The sequence below is a fragment of the Etheostoma spectabile genome, unplaced genomic scaffold (assembly GCF_008692095.1).
Source record: "Etheostoma spectabile isolate EspeVRDwgs_2016 unplaced genomic scaffold, UIUC_Espe_1.0 scaffold00019190, whole genome shotgun sequence".
NCBI classification, from domain to species: Eukaryota; Metazoa; Chordata; class Actinopteri; order Perciformes; family Percidae; genus Etheostoma; species Etheostoma spectabile.
In genome coordinates this window covers 1-23,320 of record NW_022604733.1, presented here as the reverse complement: position 1 = coordinate 23,320, position 23,320 = coordinate 1, and the positions used below count along the sequence as shown (strand labels likewise).

The 23,320-nt window shown below is 42.5% G+C and overlaps 28 non-coding genes across 28 annotated transcripts; all 28 read left to right on the top strand.

Annotated features, from left to right (window-relative positions):
• Positions 1-125: 125 nt before the first annotated feature.
• Positions 126-198, top strand: trnaq-uug (transfer RNA glutamine (anticodon UUG)). Its single transcript has one exon. It is a non-coding gene; the product is annotated as a tRNA-Gln (tRNA).
• A 536-nt stretch (positions 199-734) lies between these two features.
• trnai-aau (transfer RNA isoleucine (anticodon AAU)) lies at positions 735-808 on the top strand. The gene has a single exon. It is a non-coding gene; the product is annotated as a tRNA-Ile (tRNA).
• Positions 809-1,212: 404 nt separating this feature from the next.
• trnar-ucg (transfer RNA arginine (anticodon UCG)) lies at positions 1,213-1,284 on the top strand. Its single transcript has one exon. It is a non-coding gene; the product is annotated as a tRNA-Arg (tRNA).
• Positions 1,285-1,815: 531 nt separating this feature from the next.
• Positions 1,816-1,889, top strand: trnai-aau (transfer RNA isoleucine (anticodon AAU)). Its single transcript has one exon. It is a non-coding gene; the product is annotated as a tRNA-Ile (tRNA).
• A 407-nt stretch (positions 1,890-2,296) lies between these two features.
• On the top strand, positions 2,297-2,369 carry trnar-ucg (transfer RNA arginine (anticodon UCG)). Its single transcript has one exon. It is a non-coding gene; the product is annotated as a tRNA-Arg (tRNA).
• A 535-nt stretch (positions 2,370-2,904) lies between these two features.
• Positions 2,905-2,978, top strand: trnai-aau (transfer RNA isoleucine (anticodon AAU)). The gene has a single exon. It is a non-coding gene; the product is annotated as a tRNA-Ile (tRNA).
• A 609-nt stretch (positions 2,979-3,587) lies between these two features.
• trnai-aau (transfer RNA isoleucine (anticodon AAU)) lies at positions 3,588-3,661 on the top strand. The gene has a single exon. It is a non-coding gene; the product is annotated as a tRNA-Ile (tRNA).
• A 407-nt stretch (positions 3,662-4,068) lies between these two features.
• On the top strand, positions 4,069-4,141 carry trnar-ucg (transfer RNA arginine (anticodon UCG)). The gene has a single exon. It is a non-coding gene; the product is annotated as a tRNA-Arg (tRNA).
• A 5,940-nt stretch (positions 4,142-10,081) lies between these two features.
• On the top strand, positions 10,082-10,155 carry trnai-aau (transfer RNA isoleucine (anticodon AAU)). The gene has a single exon. It is a non-coding gene; the product is annotated as a tRNA-Ile (tRNA).
• Positions 10,156-10,562: 407 nt separating this feature from the next.
• On the top strand, positions 10,563-10,635 carry trnaq-uug (transfer RNA glutamine (anticodon UUG)). Its single transcript has one exon. It is a non-coding gene; the product is annotated as a tRNA-Gln (tRNA).
• Positions 10,636-11,171: 536 nt separating this feature from the next.
• trnai-aau (transfer RNA isoleucine (anticodon AAU)) lies at positions 11,172-11,244 on the top strand. Its single transcript has one exon. It is a non-coding gene; the product is annotated as a tRNA-Ile (tRNA).
• Positions 11,245-11,651: 407 nt separating this feature from the next.
• trnar-ucg (transfer RNA arginine (anticodon UCG)) lies at positions 11,652-11,724 on the top strand. Its single transcript has one exon. It is a non-coding gene; the product is annotated as a tRNA-Arg (tRNA).
• Positions 11,725-12,259: 535 nt separating this feature from the next.
• On the top strand, positions 12,260-12,333 carry trnai-aau (transfer RNA isoleucine (anticodon AAU)). Its single transcript has one exon. It is a non-coding gene; the product is annotated as a tRNA-Ile (tRNA).
• Positions 12,334-13,232: 899 nt separating this feature from the next.
• On the top strand, positions 13,233-13,306 carry trnai-aau (transfer RNA isoleucine (anticodon AAU)). The gene has a single exon. It is a non-coding gene; the product is annotated as a tRNA-Ile (tRNA).
• A 407-nt stretch (positions 13,307-13,713) lies between these two features.
• trnar-ucg (transfer RNA arginine (anticodon UCG)) lies at positions 13,714-13,786 on the top strand. Its single transcript has one exon. It is a non-coding gene; the product is annotated as a tRNA-Arg (tRNA).
• Positions 13,787-14,320: 534 nt separating this feature from the next.
• On the top strand, positions 14,321-14,394 carry trnai-aau (transfer RNA isoleucine (anticodon AAU)). The gene has a single exon. It is a non-coding gene; the product is annotated as a tRNA-Ile (tRNA).
• A 406-nt stretch (positions 14,395-14,800) lies between these two features.
• Positions 14,801-14,873, top strand: trnar-ucg (transfer RNA arginine (anticodon UCG)). Its single transcript has one exon. It is a non-coding gene; the product is annotated as a tRNA-Arg (tRNA).
• A 532-nt stretch (positions 14,874-15,405) lies between these two features.
• On the top strand, positions 15,406-15,479 carry trnai-aau (transfer RNA isoleucine (anticodon AAU)). Its single transcript has one exon. It is a non-coding gene; the product is annotated as a tRNA-Ile (tRNA).
• Positions 15,480-16,379: 900 nt separating this feature from the next.
• Positions 16,380-16,453, top strand: trnai-aau (transfer RNA isoleucine (anticodon AAU)). Its single transcript has one exon. It is a non-coding gene; the product is annotated as a tRNA-Ile (tRNA).
• A 407-nt stretch (positions 16,454-16,860) lies between these two features.
• On the top strand, positions 16,861-16,933 carry trnar-ucg (transfer RNA arginine (anticodon UCG)). Its single transcript has one exon. It is a non-coding gene; the product is annotated as a tRNA-Arg (tRNA).
• A 534-nt stretch (positions 16,934-17,467) lies between these two features.
• On the top strand, positions 17,468-17,541 carry trnai-aau (transfer RNA isoleucine (anticodon AAU)). Its single transcript has one exon. It is a non-coding gene; the product is annotated as a tRNA-Ile (tRNA).
• A 406-nt stretch (positions 17,542-17,947) lies between these two features.
• trnar-ucg (transfer RNA arginine (anticodon UCG)) lies at positions 17,948-18,020 on the top strand. Its single transcript has one exon. It is a non-coding gene; the product is annotated as a tRNA-Arg (tRNA).
• Positions 18,021-18,553: 533 nt separating this feature from the next.
• On the top strand, positions 18,554-18,626 carry trnai-aau (transfer RNA isoleucine (anticodon AAU)). The gene has a single exon. It is a non-coding gene; the product is annotated as a tRNA-Ile (tRNA).
• Positions 18,627-19,232: 606 nt separating this feature from the next.
• trnai-aau (transfer RNA isoleucine (anticodon AAU)) lies at positions 19,233-19,306 on the top strand. The gene has a single exon. It is a non-coding gene; the product is annotated as a tRNA-Ile (tRNA).
• A 402-nt stretch (positions 19,307-19,708) lies between these two features.
• Positions 19,709-19,781, top strand: trnar-ucg (transfer RNA arginine (anticodon UCG)). The gene has a single exon. It is a non-coding gene; the product is annotated as a tRNA-Arg (tRNA).
• A 1,002-nt stretch (positions 19,782-20,783) lies between these two features.
• trnar-ucg (transfer RNA arginine (anticodon UCG)) lies at positions 20,784-20,856 on the top strand. The gene has a single exon. It is a non-coding gene; the product is annotated as a tRNA-Arg (tRNA).
• A 529-nt stretch (positions 20,857-21,385) lies between these two features.
• Positions 21,386-21,458, top strand: trnai-aau (transfer RNA isoleucine (anticodon AAU)). Its single transcript has one exon. It is a non-coding gene; the product is annotated as a tRNA-Ile (tRNA).
• Positions 21,459-22,056: 598 nt separating this feature from the next.
• Positions 22,057-22,130, top strand: trnai-aau (transfer RNA isoleucine (anticodon AAU)). The gene has a single exon. It is a non-coding gene; the product is annotated as a tRNA-Ile (tRNA).
• Positions 22,131-23,320: the final 1,190 nt, after the last annotated feature.

Below are 23,320 nucleotides of genomic sequence, written 5' to 3'. Positions count from 1 at the left end.
TGGTTATTTCTGGACATTTGTCTTTTTTAAACGGTTAAAAAGCAGGCCCGTTAGCTCAGTTGTTTTGAATGTGGTGCTAAAAATGCCAAGCACCGAAACACACTTTAGAAATGATACTATAGCACAACCATGTGGCCTAATGGACAAGGCGTCTGACTTTGGATCAGAAGATTAAGGGTTCAAGTCCCTTCGTGGTTAAAAGTTCCTAATGACTTAAAGAACAAAAGCAAATTGTCTCTCATCTTGTTTTGGACTCAAGAACTCTGCTTTCTCTGTAATTTTTAGCAAGGCCAAAAACATGTGCATCCCTACAAACCATACACAGCCAGGTATCACATCCAGAACTGGCCCAATTTTGCTGGATTTCGCCTTGTTTTTTTTCTGGACAATTTTCTCCTTTACACAGGTGAAAAGCAGGCCGGTTAGCTCAGATGGTTTGAGTGGGGTGCTAAAAATGCTAAGCACCTGCAGAAACTTTAGGGGTACTAAAATTGCCATACCCTACGCCCAAGATCATCTATATCCACCTTTTGTTTGCACAAATAGGCCATTAACACATCGTAAGTCTCAATGTCTATAGCTCGGCTTTCCATGTCATTTTTAGCAAGGAAAGACACATATGTATCCCTACAAACCATACACAACCAGGTAGCCATACAGAACTGGCCTGATTTTGCCCGATTTCACCTTGTTTTTTTTTTGGACATTATTCTTTTTAAAAGAGGTAAAAGGCAGGCCGGTTAGCTCAGATGGTCAGAGCGTGGTGCTAATAACGCCAAGGTCATGGGTTCAATCCCCATACTGGCCAGCCATGCTCAATAAGCATTGTGAGTGCACTTGCAGTGCACATGTCACATTAGCCTGCAAAGTCAGAGATAGTTGTAAGGATGTGTGCTTAGCAAGTGAAAGATTCGTCATGTTACTGTCCAATGTAAATAACTATGTGGAAGCATGTTCTATCTTGATTTGGACTCTAAAGGTCTGCTTTCCATGTCATATTTGGCAAGGCCAAAATTATATGCAGTCCCTAGAAACCATACACAGCCACGTAGCCCATCCAGAACTGGACCAATTTGCTCCTGCTGGCTTGGTTATTTCTGGACATTTGTCTTTTTTAACGGTTAAAAAGCAGGCCCGTTAGCTCAGTTGTTTTGAATGTGGTGCTAAAAATGCCAAGCACCGGCACACACTTTAGAAATGATACTATAGCACAACCATGTGGCCTAATGGACAAGGCGTCTGACTTCGGATCAGGAGATGAGGGTTCAAGTCCCTTCGTGGTTAAAAGTTCCTAATGACTTAAAGAACAAAAGCAATTGTCTTTCATCTTGTTTTGGACTCAAGAACTCTGCTTTCCCTGTAATTTTAGCAAGGCCAAAACATGTGCATCCCTACAAACCATACACAGCCAGGTAGCCCATCCAGAACTGGCCCAATTTTGCTGGATTTCGCCTTGTTTTTTTTCTGGACAATTTTCTCCTTTACACAGGTGAAAAGCAGGCCGGTTAGCTCAGATGGTTTGAGTGGGTGCTAAAAATGCTAAGCACCTGCAGAAACTTTAGGGGTACTAAATTGCCATACCCTACGCCCAAGATCATCTATATCCACCTTTTGTTTGCACAAATAGGCCATTAAACACATCGTAAGTCTCAATGTCTATAGCTCGGCTTTCCATGTCATTTTAGCAAGGAAAGACACATATGTATCCCTACAAACCATACACAACCAGGTAGCCATACAGAACTGGCCTGATTTTGCCCGATTTCACCTTGTTTTTTTTTTGGACATTATTCTTTTTAAAAGAGGTAAAAGGCAGGCCGGTTAGCTCAGATGGTCAGAGCGTGGTGCTAATAACGCCAAGGTCATGGGTTCAATCCCCATACTGGCCAGCCATGCTCAATAAGCATTGTGAGTGCACTTGCAGTGCACATGTCACATTAGCCTGCAAAGTCAGAGATAGTTGTAAGGATGTGTGCTTAGCAAGTGAAACATTCGTCATGTTACTGTCCAATGTAAATAACTATGTGGAAGCATGTTCTATCTTGATTTGGACTCTAAAGGTCTGCTTTCCATGTCATATTTGGCAAGGCCAAAATTATATGCAGTCCCTAGAAACCATACACAGCCACGTAGCCCATCCAGAACTGGACCAATTTTGCTCCTGCTGGCCTTGGTTATTTCTGGACATTTGTCTTTTTTAAATGGTTAAAAAGCAGGCCCGTTAGCTCAGTTGTTTTGAATGTGGTGCTAAAAATGCCAAGCACCGGCACACACTTTAGAAATGATACTATAGCACAACCATGTGGCCTAATGGACAAGGCGTCTGACTTCGGATCAGAAGATTGATGGTTCAAGTCCCTTCGTGGTTAAAGGTTCCTAATGACTTAAAGAACAAAAGCAAATTGTCTTTCATCTTGTTTTGGACTCAAGAACTCTGCTTTCCCTGTAATTTTTAGCAAGGCCAAAAACATGTGCATCCCTACAAACCATACACAGCCAGGTAGCCCATCCAGAACTGGCCCAATTTTGCTGGATTTCGCCTTGTTTTTTTTCTGGACAATTTTCTCCTTTACACAGGTGAAAAGCAGGCCGGTTAGCTCAGATGGTTTGAGTGGGGTGCTAAAAATGCTAAGCACCTGCAGAAACTTTAGGGGTACTAAAATTGCCATACCCTACGCCCAAGATCATCTATATCCACCTTTTGTTTGCACAAATAGTCCATTAACACATCGTAAGTCTAAATCTCTATAGCTCTGCTTCCCATGTCATTTTTAGCAAGTACAGAAACATATGCATCCCTACAAACATTACACAGCCAGGTAGCCTATCCAGAAGTGGCCCAATTTTGCTCGATTTCGCCTTATTTGTTTCTGGACATTTGCTTTTTTAAACAGGTAAAAAACAGGCCGGTTAGCTCAGATGGTCAGAGCGTGGTGCTAATAACGCCAAGGTCATGGGTTCAATCCCCATACTGGCCAGTCATGTTTATTTAGCATTTTGTATGCACTTGCAGTGTACACGTCACATTACCCTGCAAAGTCAGAGATGGTTGCCTGTTTAGCGAGTGCAAATCTGACTCACACTCTGGTCCAACTTAAAAAACAAAGTGGAAGCATGTTTTATCCTGATTTGGACTCTATAGGTCTGCTTTCTGTGTCATTTTTGGCAAGGCCAAAAACATATGCATCCCTACAAACCCTACACAGCCAGGTAGCCCATCCAGAACTGGCCCAATTTTGCTTGATTTTGCCTTGTTTTTTTTCTGGACAGGCTGGTTAGCTCAGATGGTTTGAGTTGGGTGCTAAAAATGCAAAGCACCTACAGACACTTAAGGGGTACTAAAATTGCCGAACCCTACGCCCAAGATCATTTATATCCACCTTTTGTTTGCACAAATAGGCCATTAACGCAACGTAAGTCTCAATGTCTATAGCTCGGCTTTCCATGTCATTTTTAGCAAGGAAAGACACATATGTATCCCTACAAACCATACACAACCAGGTAGCCATACAGAACTGGCCTGATTTTGCCCGATTTCACCTTGTTTTTTTTCTGGACATTATTCTTTTTAAAAGAGGTAAAAGGCAGGCCGGTTAGCTCAGATGGTCAGAGCGTGGTGCTAATAACGCCAAGGTCATGGGTTCAATCCCCATACTGGCCAGCCATGCTCAATAAGCGTTGTGCGTGCACTTGCAGTGCACATGTCACATTAGCCTGCAAAGTCAGAGATAGTTGTAAGCATGTGTGCTTAGCAATTGAAACATTCGTCATGTTACTTTCCAATGTAAATAACTATGTGGAAGCATGTTCTATCTTGATTTGGACTCTAAAGGTCTGCTTTCCATGTCATATTTGGCAAGGCCAAAATTATATGCAGTCCCTAGAAACCATACACAGCCACGTAGCCCATCCAGAACTGGACCAATTTTGCTCCTGCTGGCCTTGGCTATTTCTGGACATTTGTCTTTTTTAAACGGTTAAAAAGCAGGCCCGTTAGCTCAGTTGTTTTGAATGTGGTGCTAAAAATGCCAAGCACCGAAACACACTTTAGAAAAGATACTATAGCACAACCATGTGGCCTAATGGACAAGGCGTCTAACTTCGGATCAGAAGATTAAGGGTTCAAGTCCCTTCGTGGTTAAAAGTTCATAATGACTTAAAGAACAAAAGCAAATTGTCTCTCATCTTGTTTTGGACTCAAGAACTCTGCTTTCCCTGTAATTTTTAGCAAGGCCAAAAACATGTGCATCCCTACAAACCATACACAGCCAGGTAGCCCATCCAGAACTGGCCCAATTTTGCTGGATTTCGCCTTGTTTTTTTTCTGGACAATTTTCTCCTTTACACAGGTGAAAAGCAGGCCGGTCAGCTCAGATGGTTTGAGTGGGGTGCTAAAAATGCTAAGCACCTGCAGAAACTTTAGGGGTACTAAAATTGCCATACCCTACGCCCAAGATCATCTATATCTTAAAAACTATTCTGTTGGATGGTTTTGAAGATTGTAGACCATCGGAACCTTTGGTTGATGTCCGGCATTACGGTAAGCGTACCTGACTCATTTCCGTTTCCTGTGCCTGTGTGTTGGTTGCGTGTTGGTTGCTCTGCTGCTCACGACATACCAGTTCAGTTTGTTAGATTTGCTATTACAGCGGCTAACTGTCCGCTAAACACTTATTCTTATAGCAGTTCTGCCTAAGCACTCACATATCTTCTCATTTTTTAGCGACTTTTGTTAAATAACAGCTGTTTTAACGCTTGGTAGCTAACGCTACCTACTTTAGCTTAGCTGCTAACGACTTTAGCTTAGCAGTTAGTTATGTCGGCCCCCTCTCCGACTTTCTCCTGCTCGGTGTGTGAGATGTTTAGTTACTCCTCTGCATCCTTTAGCGGTGATGGCGTGTGTAACAAGTGTAGTTTATTTTTGGACGTGGAGGCGAGGCTTAGTAAGTTAGAAGTCCGGATCCGCACCATGACAGATCAGTCGTCAGTTACTGTAGCTAACCTCCCCCCGGTAGTCAGCACGGGCCGGCCTGAGCCTGAGTTAGCCTCTGGTAGTTCCTCGCGAACTCCGGAGCAGCCAGGACATAGTGGCTGGGTTACTGTGCGAGGACGAGGAAGAGACAGTCGTAAGCTTTCCAAGGCGTCGGACCGCCACCAGCCTGTTAGCGTTTCTAACAGATTTTCCCCACTCAGCAACCCCCCCGCTGAGAAACCAACTCTGGTTATCGGCAGCTCCATTCTGAGAAACGTGAAGTTAGCGAAGCCAGCAGCCATAGTTAAGTGCATCCCGGGGGCTAGAGCGGGCGACGTTGAGTCTTATCTGAAACTGCTGGCTAAGGATAAACGTAAATACAGCAAGATTGTTATTCACGTTGGCGTTAATGACTCCCGGTTACGGCAATCGGAGGTTACTAAGATTAATGTTGAATCGGTGTGTACATACGCGAAGTCAATGTCGGACACCGTAGTTTTCTCTGGACCCCTGCCAAATCTAACCAGCGATGACACGTATAGCCGCATGTCGTCATTTCGCCGCTGGCTATCGAGGTGGTGTCCAGATAATGATGTGGGCTTTGTGGATCACTGGCAGTCTTTCTGGGGAAGACCTGATCTGATTCGGAGAGACGGCATTCATCCCACTTGGACTGGAGCAGCTCTCATTTCTAGAAACATTGACAAGTGTATTGGTGGACCTAATCCTTGACAATCCATAGTTGGGACCAGGAGGCAGAGTCCCAGTCTAACACACTTCTCTGCTCCTTTATTCCAGGTGTTACCTAGTAAAAATCCCATAGTGACGGTGTCTGCCCCCCGACCATTAAAATTATTTAAATCAAAGGTAAACAGAAGAGGAGCTGTGCATGAAAACCTCATAACAATTAAAACCACAAGTGCAATAGTTCAAAAGAATAGGAGAATTAAATGTGGACTCTTAAACATCAGATCTCTCTCTTCTAAAGGGGTACTAGTAAATGAATTAATATCAGATTCTAATATTGATTTATTTTGTCTTACTGAAACCTGGCTGAGTAATGGAGAATATGTTAGTCTAAATGAGTCCACCCCCCCCAGTCATATTAATACTCACATTCCTCGAGGCACAGGCCGAGGAGGTGGAGTTGCAGCTATCTTTGATTCCAGTCTACTAATTAGCTCTAAACCTAAACTAAATTATAACTCATTTGAAAGTCTTGTTCTTAGTCTTTCACACCCAAGTTGGAAATCAATGCAACCAGTTCTATTTGTTATAGTGTACCGAGCACCTGGTCCATACTCTGAATTTTTATCCGAATTTGCAGAGTTTCTATCGAACTTAGTGCTAAAAACGGACAAAGTTATTATTGTAGGGGATTTTAATATTCATGTGGACGATGAGAATGATAGCCTTAGCACTACGTTTATCTCTCTATTAGATTCCATTGGCTTCTCTCAAAGTGTACATAAACCGACTCACCGTTTTAACCACACCCTCGATCTTGTTCTGGTATATGGTGTTGAAATTGAACATTTAATAGTGTTCCCACAGAATCCCTTCCTATCTGACCACTGTTTGATAACTTTTGAGTTTATACTGCTGAACTACACGCCGTTAGGCAAAACATCCTATACAAGATGTCTATCTGATAGTGCTGTAGCTAAATTTAAGGATACGATTCCGTTAGCATTTAATTCATTACCAAGTCCCAAAGTAACGGAGGACTCCTATGCTATTAGTCCCTCCCAAATCGATCATTTTGTTGATAGTGCAGCAGGCTCGCTACGAATGACTCTAGACTCTGTTGCCCCTCTAAAAAAGAAGATAATAAAACAAAGAAGGTTAGCTCCATGGTATAACACTGAAACTCGCAAATTCAAGCAAATATCGCGGAAACTTGAGAAGATCTGGCGCTCCACCAAACTGGAAAATTCTCGTTTAACCTGGCAAGATAGTCTTAAAACGTATAGGAAGGCCCTCCGTAATGCCAGAGCAGCGTACTACTCGTCATTGATAGAGGAAAATAGGAACAACCCCAGGTTTCTTTTCAGTACTGTAGCCAGGCTAACAGAAGGTCACAGCTCTACTGAGCCAAGTATTCCCATAGCTCTTAGTAGTAACGACTTTATGAGGTTCTTCAATGATAAGATTATAACTATTAGAAGCAAAATTCACCAAGACCTGCCTTTAACTGGCACTGACTTATCTCTAAACTCAGGAACCTTAGAAACAGCTGTAAAACCAGATACATGTTTTGACTGCTTTGCTTCACTTGATCTTTATCAATTTAATTCAATTATTTCTTCATCTAAGCCATCAACCTGCCTCTTAGATCCCATCCCGACTAGGCTACTTAAAGAAGTTTTACCATTAGTCAACACTTCACTACTAAATATAACCAATTTGTCTTTATTAACAGGCTATGTACCACAGAACTTTAAAGTAGCTGTAATTAAACCTCTTCTGAAAAAGCCAAACCTTGATCCAGATGTTTTAGCCAACTATAGACCTATATCCAACCTTCCATTTCTCTCTAAGATTCTTGAGAAAGCAGTCGCCAAACAGCTGTGTGACTTTCTGCATAGCAACAGCTTATTTGAGGATTTTCAGTCAGGATTTAGAGTTCATCATAGCACAGAGACAGCACTTGTGAAAATTACTAATGACCTCCTAATTGCTTCAGACAAAGGACTTATCTCTGTACTTGTGTTATTAGATCTTAGCGCTGCATTTGATACCATTGACCATTATATCTTATTACAGAGATTGGAACATTTAATTGGCATTAAAGGGACTGCTCTAAGCTGGTTTAAGTCTTATTTATCAGATCGATCTCAGTTTGTTAATGTTAACGATGAATCCTCTGTGCACGCCAACGTTAGTCATGGAGTCCCACAAGGATCTGTGCTCGGTCCAATCCTGTTCACTTTATATATGCTTCCTTTAGGCAGTATTATTAGGAAACACTCCATAAACTTTCATTGTTATGCAGATGATACTCAATTATATCTTTCAATCAAGCCGGATGAAACTAATCAGTTAGCTAAACTTCAAACGTGCCTTCAAGATATTAAAACCTGGATGACCTGTAATTTTCTAATGTTAAACTCCGATAAAACTGAAGTTATTGCTCTCGGACCCAAGCACCTTCGTGACGCACTATCCAAAGATATAGTTACTCTGGATGGCATCACCCTGGCCTCCAGCACCACAGTGAAGAATCTTGGAGTCATCTTTGATCAGGACATGTCCTTTAATTCCCATTTAAAGCAAATTTCAAGGATCGCCTTTTTTCACCTACGTAATATTGCAAAAATCAGGAATATCCTGTCTAAAAATGATGCAGAAAAACTAGTCCATGCATTTGTTACTTCTAGGTTGGATTACTGCAATTCTCTGTTATCAGGCTGCTCGAAAAAATCCATAAAGACTCTACAGCTGATCCAGAATGCTGCGGCACGTGTTCTGACAGGAACCAGGAAAAGAGATCACGTTTCTCCTGTTTTAGCTTCTCTGCATTGGCTTCCTGTAAAATTTAGAATAGAATTTAAAATCCTTCTTCTCACCTACAAAGCTCTTCATGGTCAGGCTCCATCTTATCTTAAAGAGCTTATAGTACCTTACAACCCTAGGAGAGAACTACGCTCCCAGAATGCAGGGTTACTGGTGGTTCCTAGAGTCTCTAAAAATAGAACAGGAGCCAGAGCGTTCAGCTATCAAGCTCCTCTCCTGTGGAACCAGGTTCCAGTTTGGGTCCGGGAGGCAGACACCGTCTCCACATTTAAGAGTAGGCTTAAGACTTTCCTTTTTGATAAAGCTTATAGTTAGGGCATAGAATCGAATATTGTTAGGGAGTAGTAGTTAGTCACATGTTTTCAGATTTATCTATCATATAATATAACTAAAGGGAGACTTGGCATACAGCCCGATCCGGTTGGGGAGAGTTCTGGCCCGGCCGGGCTGGAGCTCTCTTTACCTCGTCTCTCTTGGTTTTGTTGTAATAGTTTTAGACAGCTGGGGACTTATTTTGATACACTAGTTAGGGCATAGAATCGAATATTGTTAGGGAGTAGTAGCTAGTCACATAGTTTTCAGATTTATCTAACATATAATCAAGAATATAATAGAACCAAAGGGAGACTTGGCATACAGCCCGATCCGGTTGGGGAGAGTTCTAGCCCGGCGGGCTGGAGCTCTCTTTACCTCGTCTCTCTTGTTTTGTTGTAATAGTTTTAGACAGCTGGGGACTTATTTTGATACACTGAGCTCCTCTCTCCTCTATCTTTCCATCTTTTCATTTATGTGCATCCATGTCCCAGAAATGCGTGTTACTAACCTATTTCTGGGGAGTCATTCCCGGAGTCCTTATGTTCTTTTTCCCCAGCATGTTCCCTTGGATCAGAGAGGCTCCGAAATCAGGGTAGCAGCTATTGCCATGGTTCCGCTACACGTTCTGTGATGCCATGTTCAACTGCTACACTGTGGTGCCCTGCTACGTCCTGCTACGTCCTGCTACGTCCTGCTACGTCCTGCCACGTCCTGCCACTCCTGCTACGTCCTGCTGTGCCTTGTAATGCTGCACAGCGTCCTGCTATGCCATGAACTACCACAAAGAACTGCTACAAACTACTAATTTTTTCTATTTTTGTTATTGCCACTCTTCATTCTAACCCCAACCGGCCCGTCAGACACCGCCTACCCAGAGCCTGGGTCTGACCGAGGTTTCTGCCTAAAAGGAAGTTTTTCCTCGCCACTGTCGCACTGTTGCTTGCTCTGGAGGAAACTAGAACTGTTGGGTCCTTGTAAATTCCGGAGTGTGGTCTATCTGTAAAGTGTCTTGAGATAATTCTTGTTATGAATTGATACTATAAATAAAATTGAATTGAATTAAATATCCACCTTTTGTTTGCCCAAATAGGCCATTAACACATCGTAAGTCTCAATGTCTATAGCTCGGCTTTCCATGTCATTTTTAGCAAGGAAAGACACATATGTATCCCTACAAACCATACACAACCAGGTAGCCATACAGAACTGGCCTGATTTTGCCCGATTTCACCTTGTTTTTTTTTTGGACATTATTCTTTTTAAAAGAGGTAAAAGGCAGGCCGGTTAGCTCAGATGGTCAGAGCGTGGTGCTAATAACGCCAAGGTCATGGGTTCAATCCCCATACTGGCCAGCCATGCTCAATAAGCGTTGTGCGTGCACTTGCAGTGCACATGTCACATTAGCCTGCAAAGTCAGAGATAGTTGTAAGCATGTGTGCTTAGCAATTGAAACATTCGTCATGTTACTGTTCAATGTAAATAACTATATGGAAGCATGTTCTATCTTGATTTGGACTCTAAAGGTCTGCTTTCCATGTCATATTTGGCAAGGCCAAAATTATATGCAGTCCCTAGAAACCATACACAGCCACGTAGCCCATCCAGAACTGGACCAATTTTGCTCCTGCTGGCCTTGGTTATTTCTGGACATTTGTCTTTTTTAAACGGTTAAAAAGCAGGACCGTTAGCTCAGTTGTTTTGAATGTGGTGCTAAAAATGCCAAGCACCGAAACACACTTTAGAAATGATACTATAGCACAACCATGTGGCCTAATGGACAAGGCGTCTGACTTTGGATCAGAAGATTAAGGGTTCAAGTCCCTTCGTGGTTAAAAGTTCCTAATGACTTAAAGAACAAAAGCAAATTGTCTCTCATCTTGTTTTGGACTCAAGAACTCTGCTTTCCCTGTAATTTTTAGCAAGGCCAAAAACATGTGCATCCCTACAAACCATACACAGCCAGGTATCACATCCAGAACTGGCCCAATTTTGCTGGATTTCGCCTTGTTTTTTTTCTGGACAATTTTCTCCTTTACACAGGTGAAAAGCAGGCCGGTCAGCTCAGATGGTTTGAGTGGGGTGCTAAAAATGCTAAGCACCTGCAGAAACTTTAGGGGTACTAAAATTGCCATACCCTACGCCCAAGATCATCTATATCCACCTTTTGTTTGCACAAATAGGCCATTAACACATCGTAAGTCTCAATGTCTATAGCTCGGCTTTCCATGTCATTTTTAGCAAGGAAAGACACATATGTATCCCTACAAACCATACACAACCAGGTAGCCATACACAAATGGCCTGATTTTGCCCGATTTCGCCTTGTTTTTTTTCTGGACATTATTCTTTTTAAAAGAGGTAAAAGGCAGGCCGTTAGCTCAGATGGTCAGAGCGTGGTGCTAATAACGCCAAGGTCATGGGTTCAATCCCCATACTGGCCAGCCATGCTCAATAAGCGTTGTGCGTGCACTTGCAGTGCACATGTCACATTAGCCTGCAAAGTCAGAGATAGTTGTAAGCATGTGTGCTTAGCAATTGAAACATTCGTCATGTTACTGTCCAATGTAAATAACTATGTGGAAGCATGTTCTATCTTGATTTGGACTCTAAAGGTCTGCTTTCCATGTCATATTTGGCAAGGCCAAAATTATATGCAGTCCCTAGAAACCATACACAGCCACGTAGCCCATCCAGAACTGGACCAATTTTGCTCCTGCTGGCCTTGGTTATTTCTGGACATTTGTCTTTTTTAAACGGTTAAAAAGCAGGCCCGTTAGCTCAGTTGTTTTGAATGTGGTGCTAAAAATGCCAAGCACCGAAACACACTTTAGAAATGATACTATAGCACAACCATGTGGCCTAATGGACAAGGCGTCTGACTTCGGATCAGAAGATTGAGGGTTCAAGTCCCTTCGTGGTTAAAAGTTCCTAATGACTTAAAGAACAAAAGCAAATTGTCTTTCATCTTGTTTTGGACTCAAGAACTCTGCTTTCCCTGTAATTTTTAGCAAGGCCAAAAACATGTGCATCCCTACAAACCATACACAGCCAGGTAGCCCATCCAGAACTGGCCCAATTTTGCTGGATTTCGCCTTGTTTTTTTTCTGGACAATTTTCTCCTTTACACAGGTGAAAAGCAGGCCGGTTAGCTCAGATGGTTTGAGTGGGGTGCTAAAAATGCTAAGCACCTGCAGAAACTTTAGGGGTACTAAAATTGCCATACCCTACGCCCAAGATCATCTATATCCACCTTTTGTTTGCACAAATAGTCCATTAACACATCGTAAGTCTAAATCTCTATAGCTCTGCTTCCCATGTCATTTTTAGCAAGTACAGAAACATATGCATCCCTACAAACATTACACAGCCAGGTAGCCTATCCAGAAGTGGCCCAATTTTGCTCGATTTCGCCTTATTTGTTTCTGGACATTTGCTTTTTTAAACAGGTAAAAAACAGGCCGGTTAGCTCAGATGGTCAGAGCGTGGTGCTAATAACGCCAAGGTCATGGGTTCAATCCCCATACTGGCCAGCCATGTTTATTTAGCATTTTGTATGCACTTGCAGTGTACACGTCACATTACCCTGCAAAGTCAGAGATGGTTGCCTGTTTAGCGAGTGCAAATCTGACTCACACTCTGGTCCAACTTAAAAAACAAAGTGGAAGCATGTTTTATCTTGATTTGGACTCTATAGGTCTGCTTTCTGTGTCATTTTTGGCAAGGCCAAAAACATATGCATCCCTACAAACCCTACACAGCCAGGTAGCCCATCCAGAACTGGCCCAATTTTGCTTGATTTTGCCTTGTTTTTTTTCTGGACAGGCTGGTTAGCTCAGATGGTTTGAGTTGGGTGCTAAAAATGCAAAGCACCTGCAGACACTTAAGGGGTACTAAAATTGCCGAACCCTACGCCCAAGATCATTTATATCCACCTTTTGTTTGCACAAATAGGCCATTAACGCAACGTAAGTCTCAATGTCTATAGCTCGGCTTTCCATGTCATTTTTAGCAAAGAAAGACACATATGCATCCCTACAAACCCTACACAGCCAGGTAGCCCATCCAGAACTGGCCCAATTTTGCTTGATTTTGCCTTGTTTTTTTCTGGACAGGCTGGTTAGCTCAGATGGTTTGAGTTGGGTGCTAAAAATGCAAAGCACCTACAGACACTTAAGGGGTACTAAAATTGCCGAACCCTACGCCCAAGATCATTTATATCCACCTTTTGTTTGCACAAATAGGCCATTAACGCAACGTAAGTCTCAATGTCTATAGCTCGGCTTTCCATGTCATTTTTAGCAAGGAAAGACACATATATATCCCTACAAACCATACACAACCAGGTAGCCATACAGAACTGGCCTGATTTTGCCCGATTTCACCTTGTTTTTTTTCTGGACATTATTCTTTTTAAAAGAGGTAAAAGGCAGGCCGGTTAGCTCAGATGGTCAGAGCGTGGTGCTAATAACGCCAAGGTCATGGGTTCAATCCCCATACTGGCCAGCCATGCTCAATAAGCGTTGTGCGTGCACTTGCAGTGCACATGTCACATTAGCCTGCAAAGTCAGAGATAGTTGTAAGCATGTGTGCTTAGCAATTGAAACATTCGTCATGTTACTGTCCAATGTAAATAACTATGTGGAAGCATGTTCTATCTTGATTTGGACTCTAAAGGTCTGCTTTCCATGTCATATTTGGCAAGGCCAAAATTATATGCAGTCCCTAGAAACCATACACAGCCACGTAGCCCATCCAGAACTGGACCAATTTTGCTCCTGCTGGCCTTGGTTATTTCTGGACATTTGTCTTTTTTAAACGGTTAAAAAGCAGGCCCGTTAGCTCAGTTGTTTTGAATGTGGTGCTAAAAATGCCAAGCACCGAAACACACTTTAGAAATGATACTATAGCACAACCATGTGGCCTAATGGACAAGGCGTCTGACTTCGGATCAGAAGATTAAGGGTTCAAGTCCCTTCGTGGTTAAAAGTTCCTAATGACTTAAAGAACAAAAGCAATTGTCTCTCATCTTGTTTTGGACTCAAGAACTCTGCTTTCCCTGTAATTTTTAGCAAGGCCAAAAACATGTGCATCCCTACAAACCATACACAGCCAGGTATCACATCCAGAACTGGCCCAATTTTGCTGGATTTCGCCTTGTTTTTTTTCTGGACAATTTTCTCCTTTACACAGGTGAAAAGCAGGCCGGTCAGCTCAGATGGTTTGAGTGGGGTGCTAAAAATGCTAAGCACCTGCAGAAACTTTAGGGGTACTAAAATTGCCATACCCTACGCCCAAGATCATCTATATCCACCTTTTGTTTGCACAAATAGGCCATTAACACATCGTAAGTCTCAATGTCTATAGCTCGGCTTTCCATGTCATTTTTAGCAAGGAAAGACACATATGTATCCCTACAAACCATACACAACCAGGTAGCCATACACAAATGGCCTGATTTTGCCCGATTTCGCCTTGTTTTTTTCTGGACAGTATTCTTTTTAAAAGAGGTAAAAGGCAGGCCGGTTAGCTCAGATGGTCAGAGCGTGGTGCTAATAACGCCAAGGTCATGGGTTCAATCCCCATACTGGCCAGCCATGCTCAATAAGCGTTGTGCGTGCACTTGCAGTGCACATGTCACATTAGCCTGCAAAGTCAGAGATAGTTGTAAGCATGTGTGCTTAGCAATTGAAACATTCGTCATGTTACTGTCCAATGTAAATAACTATGTGGAAGCATGTTCTATCTTGATTTGGACTCTAAAGGTCTGCTTTCCATGTCATATTTGGCAAGGCCAAATTATATGCAGTCCCTAGAAACCATACACAGCCACGTAGCCCATCCAGAACTTGACCAATTTTGCTCCTGCTGGCCTTGGTTATTTCTGGACATTTGTCTTTTTTAAATGGTTAAAAAGCAGGCCCGTTAGCTCAGTTGTTTTGAATGTGGTGCTAAAAATGCCAAGCACCGAAACACACTTTAGAAATGATACTATAGCACAACCATGTGGCCTAATGGACAAGGCGTCTGACTTCGGATCAGAAGATTAAGGGTTCAAGTCCCTTCGTGGTTAAAAGTTCCTAATGACTTAAAGAACAAAAGCAAATTGTCTCTCATCTTGTTTTGGACTCAAGAACTCTGCTTTCCCTGTAATTTTTAGCAAGGCCAAAAACATGTGCATCCCTACAAACCATACACAGCCAGGTATCACATCCAGAACTGGCCCAATTTTGTTGGATTTCGCCTTGTTTTTTTTCTGGACAATTTTCTCCTTTACACAGGTGAAAAGCAGGCCGGTTAGCTCAGATGGTTTGAGTGGGGTGCTAAAAATGCTAAGCACCTGCAGAAACTTTAGGGGTACTAAAATTGCCATACCCTACGCCCAAGATCATCTATATCCACCTTTTGTTTGCACAAATAGTCCATTAACACATCGTAAGTCTAAATCTCTATAGCTCTGCTTTCCATGTCATTTTTAGCAAGGAAAGACACATATGTATCCCTACAACCATTACACAACCAGGTAGCCTACAGAAATGGCCCATTTTGCCCGATTTCGCCTTGTTTTTTTCTGGACAGTTTCTTTTTAAAAGAGGTAAAAAACAGGCCGGTTAGCTCAGATGGTCAGAGCGTGGTGCTAATAACGCCAAGGTCATGGGTTCAATCCCCATACTGGCCAGCCATGTCATAAGTTTTGTTGTGCACTTGCAGTGCACATGTCACATTAGCCTGCAAAGTCAGAGATAGTTGTAAGCATTGTGCTTAGCATTGAAACTTCGTCACACTACTGTCCAATTAAATAACAATGTGGAAGCATGTTTTATCTTGATTTGGACTCTAAAGGTCTGCTTTCTGTGTCATTTTTGGCAAGGCCAAAAACATATGCATCCCTACAAACCCTACACAGCCAGGTAGCCCATCCAGAACTGGCCCAATTTTGCTTGATTTTGCCTTGTTTTTTTTTCTGGACAGGCTGGTTAGCTCAGATGGTTTGAGTTGGGTGCTAAAATGCAAAGCACCTGCAGACACTTAAGGGGTACTAAAATTGCCGAACCCTACGCCCAAGATCATTTATATCCACCTTTTGTTTGCACAAATAGGCCATTAACGCAACGTAAGTCTCAATGTCTATAGCTCGGCTTTCCATGTCATTTTTAGCAAAGAAAGACACATATGTATCCCTACAAACCATACACAGCCAGGTAGCCCATCCAGAACTGGCCCAATTTTGCTTGATTTTGCCTTGTTTTTTTTCTGGACAGGCTGGTTAGCTCAGATGGTTTGAGTTGGGTGCTAAAAATGCAAAGCACCTACAGACACTTAAGGGGTACTAAAATTGCCGAACCCTACGCCCAAGATCATTTATATCCACCTTTTGTTTGCACAATAGGCCATTAACGCAACGTAAGTCTCAATGTCTATAGCTCGGCTTTCCATGTCATTTTTAGCAAGGAAAGACACATATGTATCCCTACAAACCATACACAACCAGGTAGCCATACAGAACTGGCCTGATTTTGCCCGATTTCACCTTGTTTTTTTTTCTGGACATTATTCTTTTTAAAAGAGGTAAAAGGCAGGCCGGTTAGCTCAGATGGTCAGAGCGTGGTGCTAATAACGCCAAGGTCATGGGTTCAATCCCCATACTGGCCAGCCATGCTCAATAAGCGTTGTGCGTGCACTTGCAGTGCACATGTCACATTAGCCTGCAAAGTCAGAGATAGTTGTAAGCATGTGTGCTTAGCAATTGAAACATTCGTCATGTTACTGTCCAATGTAAATAACTATGTGGAAGCATGTTCTATCTTGATTTGGACTCTAAAGGTCTGCTTTCCATGTCATATTTGGCAAGGCCAAAATTATATGCAGTCCCTAGAAACCATACACAGCCACGTAGCCCATCCAGAACTGGACCAATTTTGCTCCTGCTGGCCTTGGTTATTTCTGGACATTTGTCTTTTTTAAACGGTTAAAAAGCAGGCCCGTTAGCTCAGTTGTTTTGAATGTGGTGCTAAAAATGCCAAGCACCGAAACACACTTTAGAAATGATACTATAGCACAACCATGTGGCCTAATGGACAAGGCGTCTGACTTCGGATCAGAAGATTAAGGGTTCAAGTCCCTTCGTGGTTAAAAGTTCCTAATGACTTAAAGAACAAAAGCAAATTGTCTCTCATCTTGTTTTGGACTCAAGAACTCTGCTTTCCCTGTAATTTTTAGCAAGGCCAAAAACATGTGCATCCCTACAAACCATACACAGCCAGGTATCACATCCAGAACTGGCCCAATTTTGCTGGATTTCGCCTTGTTTTTTTCTGGACAATTTTCTCCTTTACACAGGTGAAAAGCAGGCCGGTCAGCTCAGATGGTTTGAGTGGGGTGCTAAAAATGCTAAGCACCTGCAGAAACTTTAGGGGTACTAAAATTGCCATACCCTACGCCCAAGATCATCTATATCCACCTTTTGTTTGCACAAATAGGCCATTAACACATCGTAAGTCTCAATGTCTATAGCTCGGCTTTCCATGTCATTTTTAGCAAGGAAAGACACATATGTATCCCTACAAACCATACACAACCAGGTAGCCATACACAAATGGCCTGATTTTGCCCGATTTCGCCTTGTTTTTTTTCTGGACAGTATTCTTTTTAAAGAGGTAAAAGGCAGGCCGGTTAGCTCAGATGGTCAGAGCGTGGTGCTAATAACGCCAAGGTCATGGGTTCAATCCCCATACTGGCCAGCCATGCTCAATAAGCGTTGTGCGTGCACTTGCAGTGCACATGTCACATTAGCCTGCAAAGTCAGAGATAGTTGTAAGCATGTGTGCTTAGCATTGAAACATTCGTCATGTTACTGTCCAATGTAAATAACTATGTGGAAGCATGTTCTATCTTGATTTGGACTCTAAAGGTCTGCTTTCCATGTCATATTTGGCAAGGCCAAAATTATATGCAGTCCCTAGAAACCATACACAGCCACGTAGCCCATCCAGAACTGGACCAATTTTGCTCCTGCTGGCCTTGGTTATTTCTGGACATTTGTCTTTTTTAAACGGTTAAAAAGCAGGCCCGTTAGCTCAGTTGTTTTGAATGTGGTGCTAAAAATGCCAAGCACCGAAACACACTTTAGAAATGATACTATAGCACAACCATGTGGCCTAATGGACAAGGCGTCTGACTTCGGATCAGAAGATTAAGGGTTCAAGTCCCTTCGTGGTTAAAAGTTCCTAATGACTTAAAGAACAAAAGCAAATTGTCTTTCATCTTGTTTTGGACTCAAGAACTCTGCTTTCCCTGTATTTTTAGCAAGGCCAAAAACATGTGCATCCCTACAAACCATACCAGCCAGGTAGCCCATCCAGAACTGGCCCAATTTTGCTGGATTTCGCCTTGTTTTTTTTCTGGACAATTTTCTCCTTTACACAGGTGAAAAGCAGGCCGGTTAGCTCAGATGGTTTGAGTGGGGTGCTAAAAATGCTAAGCACCTGCAGAAACTTTAGGGGTACTAAAATTGCCATACCCTACGCCCAAGATCATCTATATCCACCTTTTGTTTGCACAAATAGGCCATTAACACATCGTAAGTCTCAATCTCTATAGCTCGGCTTTCCATGTCATTTTTAGCAAGGAAGACACATATGTATCCCTACAAACATACACAGCCAGGTAGCCATACCACAAATGGCCTGATTTTGCCCGATTTCGCCTTGTTTTTTTTCTGGACAGTATTCTTTTTAAAAGAGGTAAAAAACAGGCCGGTTAGCTCAGATGGTCAGAGCGTGGTGCTAATAACGCCAAGGTCATGGGTTCAATCCCCATACTGCCAGCCATGCTCAATAAGTGTTTGTGCGTGCACTTGCAGTGCACTGTCACATTAGCCTGCAAAGTCAGAGATAGTTGTAAGCATGTGTGCTTAGCAATTGAAACATTCGTCATGTTACTGTCCAATGTAAATAACTATGTGGAAGCATGTTCTATCTTGATTTGGACTCTAAAGGTCTGCTTTCTGTGTCATTTTTGGCAAGGCAAAACCTATGCATCCCTACAAACCCTACACAGCCAGGTAGCCCATCCAAACTGGCCCCAATTTTGCTGATTTTGCCTTGTTTTTTTCTGGACAGGCTGGTTAGCTCAGATGGTTTGAGTTGGGTGCTAAAAATGCAAAGCACCTGCAGACACTAAGGGGTACTAAAATTGCCGAACCCTACGCCCAAGATCATTTATATCCACCTTTTGTTTGCACAAATACCATTAACGCAACGTAAGTCTCAATGTCTATAGCTCGGCTTTCCATGTCATTTTTAGCAAGAAAACACATATGTATCCCTACAAACCATACACAACCAGGTAGCCATACAGAACTGGCCTGATTTTGCCCGATTTCACCTTGTTTTTTTTTCTGACATTATTCTTTTTAAAAGAGGTAAAGGCAGGCCGTTTAGCTCAGATGTTCAGAGCGTGGTGCTAATAACGCCAAGGTCATGGGTTCAATCCCCATACTGGCCAGCCATGCTCAATAGCGTTGTGCGTGCACTTGCAGTGCACATGTACATTTGCCTGCAAGTCAGAGATAGTTTGTAAGCATGTGTGCTTAGCAATTGAAACATTCGTCATGTTACTGTCCAATGTAATAACTATGTGGAAGCATGTTCTATCTTGATTTGGACTCTAAAGGTCTGCTTTCCATGTCATATTTGGCAAGGCCAAAATTATATGCAGTCCCTAGAACCATACACAGCCACGTAGCCCGTCCAGAACTGGACCATTTTGCTCCTGCTGGCCTTGGTTATTTCTGGACATTTGTCTTTTTTAAACGGTTAAAAAGCAGGCCCGTTAGCTCAGTTGTTTTGAATGTGGTGCTAAAAATGCCAAGCACCGAAACACACTTTAGAAATGATACTATAGCACAACCATGTGGCCTAATGGACAAGGCGTCTGACTTCGGATCAGAAGGTTAAGGGTTCAAGTCCCTTCATGGTTAAAAGTCCCTAATGACTTAAAGAACAAAAGCAAATTGTCTCTCATCTTGTTTTGGACTCAAGAACTCTGCTTTCCCTGTAATTTTTAGCAAGGCCCAAAACATGTGCATCCCTACAAACCATACACAGCCAGGTATCACATCCAGAACTGGCCAATTTTGCTGGATTTCGCCTTGTTTTTTTTCTGGACAATTTTTCCTTTACACAGGTAAAAGCAGGCCGGTCAGCTCAGATGGTTGAGTGGGTGCTAAAAATGCTAAGCACCTGCAGACTTTAGGGTACTAAAATTGCCATACCCTACCCCAAGATCATCTATATCCACCTTTTGTTTGCACAAATAGGCCATTAACCATCGTAAGTCTCAATGTCTATAGCTCGGCTTTGTCCATGTCATTTTAGCAAGGAAGACACATATGTATCCCTACAAACCATACACAACCAGGTAGCCATACAGAAGTGGCCTGATTTTGACCGATTTCACCTTGGTTTTCTTTGGACATTATTCTTTTTAAAATAGGTAAAAGGCAGGCCGTTAGCTCAGATGGTCAGAGCGTGGTCCTAATAATGCCAAGTCATGGGTTCAATCCCCATACTGGCCAACCATGCTCAATAAGCTTGTGAGTGCACTTGCAGTGCACATGTCACATTAGCCTGCAAAGTCAGAGACAGTTGTAAGGATGTGTGCTTAGCAAGTGAAACATTCGTCATGTTACTGTCCAATGTAAATAACTATGTTGAAGCATGTTCTATCTGATTTGGACTCTAAAGGTCTGCTTTCCATGTCATATTTGGCAAGGCCAAAATTATATGCAGTTCCCTAGAAACCATACACAGCCACGTATCCCATCCAGAACTGGACCAATTTTGCTCCTGCTGGCCTTGGTTATTTCTGGACATTTGTCTTTTTTAAACGGTTTAAAAGCAGGCCCGTTAGCTCAGTTGTTTTGAATGTGGTGCTAAAAATCCAAGCACCGGCACACACTTTAGAAATGATACTATAGCACAACCATGTGGCCTAATGGACAAGGCGTCTGACTTCGGATCAGAAGATTGAGGGTTCAAGTCCCTTCGTGGTTGAAAGTTCCTAATGACTTAAAGAACAAAAGCAAATTGTCTTTCATCTTGTTTTGGACTCAAGAACTCTGCTTTCCCTGTAATTTTTAGCAAGGCCAAAACATGTGCATCCCTACAAACCATACACAGCCAGGTAGCCCATCCAGAACTGGCCCCAATTTTGTTCTGGATTTCGCCTTGTTTTTTTTCTGGACAATTTCTCCTTTCACAGGTGAAAAGCAGGCCGGTTAGCTCAGATGGTTTAGTGGGGTGCTAAAATGCTAAGCACCTGCAGAAACTTTAGGGGTACTAAAATTGCCATACCCTACGCCCAAGATCATCTATATCAAATTTTGTTTGCACAAATAGTCCATTAACACATCGTAAGTCTAAATCTCTATAGCTCTGCTTCCCATGTCATTTTTAGCAGTACAGAAACATATGCATCCCTACAACATTACACACCAGGTAGCCTATCCAGAAGTGGCCCAATTTGCTCGCTTTTCGCCTTATTTGTTTCTGGACATTTGCTTTTTTAAACAGCTAAAAAACAGGCCGGTTAGCTCAGATGGTCAGAGCGTGGTGCTAATAACGCCAAGGTCATGGTTCAATCCCCATACTGGCCAGCCATGTTTATTTAGCATTTTGTATGCACTTGCAGTGTCCACGTCACATTACCCTGCAAAGTCAGAGATGGTTGCCTGTTTAGCGATGCAAATCTGACTCACACTCTGTCCAACTTAAAAAACAAAGTGGAAGCATGTTTTATCCTGATTTTGGACTCTATAGGTCTGCTTTCTGTGTCATTTTTGGCAAGGCCAAAACATATGCATCCCTACAAACCCTACACAGCCAGGTAGCCCATCCAGAACTGGCCCAATTTTGCTTGATTTTGCTTTGTTTTTTTTCTGGACAGGCTGGTTAGCTCAGATGGTTTGAGTTGGGTGCTAAAAATGCAAAGCACCTGCAGACACTTAAGGGGTACTAAAATTGCCGAACCCGAACGCCCAAGATCATATATCCACCTTTTGTTTGCACAAATAGCCATTAACGCACGTAATTCTCAATGTCTATAGCTCGGCTTCCATGTCATTTTTAGCAGGAAAGACACATATGTATCCCTACAACCATACACAACCAGGTAGGCATACAGAACTGGCCTGATTTTGCCCGATTCACCTTGTTTTTTTCTGGACATTATTCTTTTAAAAGAGGTAAAACGCAGGCCGGTTAGCTCAGATGGTCAGAGCGTGGTGCTAATAACGCCAAGGTCATGGGTTCAATCCCCATACTGGCCAGCCTGCTCAATAAGCATTGTGCGTGCACTTGCAGTGCACATTCCACATTAGCCTGCAAAGTCAGAGATAGTTGTAAGCATCTGTGCTTAGCAATTGAACCATTCGTCATGTTACTGTCCAATGTAAATAACTATGTGGAAGCATGTTTCTATCTTGATTTTACTCTAAAGGACTGCTTTCAATGTCATATTTGGCAGGCCAAAATTATATGCAGTCCCTAGAAACCATACACGCCACGTAGCCCCATCCAGAACTGGACCATTTTGCTCCTGCTGGCCTTGGTTATTTCTGGACTTTTCTTTTTAAACGGTTAAAAAGCAGGCCGTTAGCTCAGTTGTTTTGAATATGGTGCTAAAAATGCCAAGCACCGAAACACACTTTAGAAATGATACTATAGCACAACCATGTGGCCTAATGGACAAGGCGTCTGACTTCGGATCAGAAGATTAAGGGTTCAAGTCCTTCGTGGTTAAAGTTCCTAATGACTTAAAGAACAAAAGCAAATTGTCTCTCAATCTTGTTTTTTGGACTCAAGAACTCTGCTTTCCCTGTAATTTTTTAGCAAGGCCAAAAACATGTGCCTCCCTACAAACCATACCACCAGGTACCACCCAAATCCAGAACTGGCCCAATTTTGTTGGATTTCGCCTGTTTTTTTTCTGGACAATTTTCTCCTTTACACAGGTGAAAACAGGCCGGTCAGCTCAGATGGTTTGAGTGGGTGCTAAAAATGCTAAGCACCGCAGAAACTTAGGGTACTAAAATTGCCATACCCTACGCCCAAGATCATCTATATCCACCTTTTGTTTGCACAAAAAGGCCATTAACGCATCGTAAGTCTCAATGTCTATAGCTCGCTTTCCATGTCATTTTTAGCAAGGAAAGACACATATGTATCCCTACAAACCTACACAACCAGGTAGCCATACACAAATGCCTTATTTTGCCGATTTCGCCTTGTTTTTTTTTCTGGACAGTATTCTTTTTAAAAGAGGTAAAAGGTAGGCCGGTTAGCTCAGATGGTCAGAGCGTGTGTGCTAAATAACGCCAAGGTAAGGGTTTCAATCCCCATACTGGCCAGCCATGTTTATTTAGGCATTTTGGTATGCACTTGCAGTGTACACGTCACATTACCCTGCAAAGTCAGAGATGGTTTGCCTGTTTAGCGAGTGCAATCTGACTCACACTCT